Consider the following 2543-nt stretch of genomic DNA (forward strand, 5'->3'; position numbering starts at 1 on the left):
GATGTAGTGCGGTATTGACCGACGATACTATTACCCTGAATGGAACATTTTCCTTGTGAATTTTGGGCAAGCCATATGCTTTAGGAAGCACTGAATCACTGGAACTTAAACAATAATAGTCTTTTTTGTGATCCATTCATTTTTTAACCATTGTTTTAAATTTTTATTAAGGTCTTTTTCTATTTTTATTATTGGATTGTTTTTGATTGTCATATAATTATCTTTGTCCTTTAATAATTTTTCAACTTTGTCTATATAAAATTCTTTGGTCATCGCTACGGTCGTGTTTCCCCTGTCTGCTCTTGTGAAAATGATGCTAGGATTTTGTTTATAAAATGTCATGGTTTTTTTATACATAAAAGTAAGTTTGTCATTTATTATGTCTGTCCTAGTATTGTTGTTTAAAAAAACAAAGAACTGTGGAATAGCTATGTCGTGAGATTAGTTATGTTATTCGAATTGCTTTCTATGTCTTTAATAAATTCATGGACAGCTGTTTTTTTATCAGTATTAATTGGAAGACTAAAATCACTACCTAATTGCAATAAATTTGTGACATCAGTTGGAATATCTACATCAGTCAAATTAATAAACCATTTATCATTGATTTGTTCTAATGGATTAATAGTTCTGTTTATAAAATTTGTTGCGTTAATGTGGTTATTAATATATTTATTATTTTGAGAGTTAACACTATTTTTCTCTGAACAAGAAAAAACTATGAGTTTAATATTATTATAATAATCCGATTCTTTTTTTTTGCAATAACCAACAGAATTTTTTCTTATGTAAGTAATGTAAGTTTAAAATTTGTTTTTTGAATAATCTACTATGGTGGTTATAAATTTCTTGCCATACCTGGGATGGGATGTTGTTATTTAATCTTTGTGTAAAGTTTCTTATGTTTTTGTTAAAATACCCTATTTGTCTGTGCAAGTCAAATATCTCTATGTTTAATATTTCCATTCTAAATTTATGCAACACACTGTCTAACCTTTTTTTTGATTTATAATGACACACGTTAATATTACTATTGTCCGATAGATGCTTAGGTAAAACTCTGAATGTCCTACATTGTTTTAAAAATATTAATTTAGACACAGTTCTTATTTTGCCATAATTCGCCCCTAGCCAAGATTTTAAATCTTCAAAACTTTTTTGTCCATAATTATGTTGTATAAACTTAAAATTAAATTGGTGGAACTTAAAAAGTGTATAATTGTTACGCATTGTAAAGCCAGCGTGAATTAAATATATATATTTTATAAATTAAACTTCGGCTCGTATACAATTAAAATATGTGATATAATAAAAGGCCAACTTAACGAGCTTATAAGATTTTAATTAAAAAAATTTTTTTATTAATTTACGTCATAATATACAAAAGATAATATAAACGTTTCGACTGTACGACAGTCTTTTTCAATATCATGCTAATATGTCAAAAAATTAATTTAGTCATATTGACCTTATTATAAATACAACATTTATGAGATTATCATATGACGAACGCAGTACAAAATTCATGTTTGTTGGCTTGTGTTAGAGCGTCAGATTTCTGTATGTCATGCTGTTATATTATGTAACGACACTGTGAACCAATTAATATATCCGCTCAAATATTACATTTTAGATTTTTAATAAATAGTATTAACTTACTTTTTTGTCACAAACATAACACTTTTTTAAAAAAATTATTTCTTTTTTAAATAACATAATCACAATGAGTACTTTTTAAAAAACAAATCGATATCTGTATCTCACAATGTCGGCGCGACATCAAATTTTGACTTCAAAATCCTAGCATCATTTTCACAAGAGCAGACAAGGGAAACACGACCGTAGCGATGACCAAAGAATTTTATATAGACAAAGTTGAAAAATTATTAAAGGACAAAGATAATTATATGACAATCAAAAACAATCCAATAATAAAAATAGAAAAAGACCTTAATAAAAATTTAAAACAATGGTTAAAAAATGAATGGATCACAAAAAAGACTATTATTGTTTAATATAAGAGTTTTAACAAGGCTCTGTAATATAAATATAAATTTAACGTATAAGACGGGCAACAAGAGCCAAATCGCGGATGACAATGCGTTATCCTAACGAAACTAAATAATTCTTCGTTAGAATTAAATACCGGTGCACAAGGCACCAAATTTTTACTTGGACACGGCCAGGCTTTTAAATATGAACTAATCTCATATTTTGAGATTTAATTTCAATACCCCTTTAACCCCCCTACGGAAAATAAATAAATGAATGCAAGAGAAAAATATAGATCCGAAAAGTCGCTGAATCGGGAATCGAACCCGAGACCTTTCGCTTGCCGGGCGACTGCTCTTCCAGCTGAGCTATTCAGATCCTTTCGATTCTATACTTTTCTCTGTTATATATATTAATGTTGGTAAACAAACGCATTTTTTAAGCCAGCGTGTATCAAATATAAGAGTTTTAACAAGGCTCTGTAATATAAATATAAATTTAACGTATAAGACGGGCAACAAGAGCCAAATCGCGGATGACAATGCGTTATC

The sequence above is a fragment of the Nylanderia fulva genome, unplaced genomic scaffold, assembly GCF_048542155.1.
Source record: "Nylanderia fulva isolate GAGA-0341 unplaced genomic scaffold, ASM4854215v1 Scaffold218, whole genome shotgun sequence".
NCBI classification, from domain to species: domain Eukaryota; kingdom Metazoa; phylum Arthropoda; class Insecta; order Hymenoptera; family Formicidae; genus Nylanderia; species Nylanderia fulva.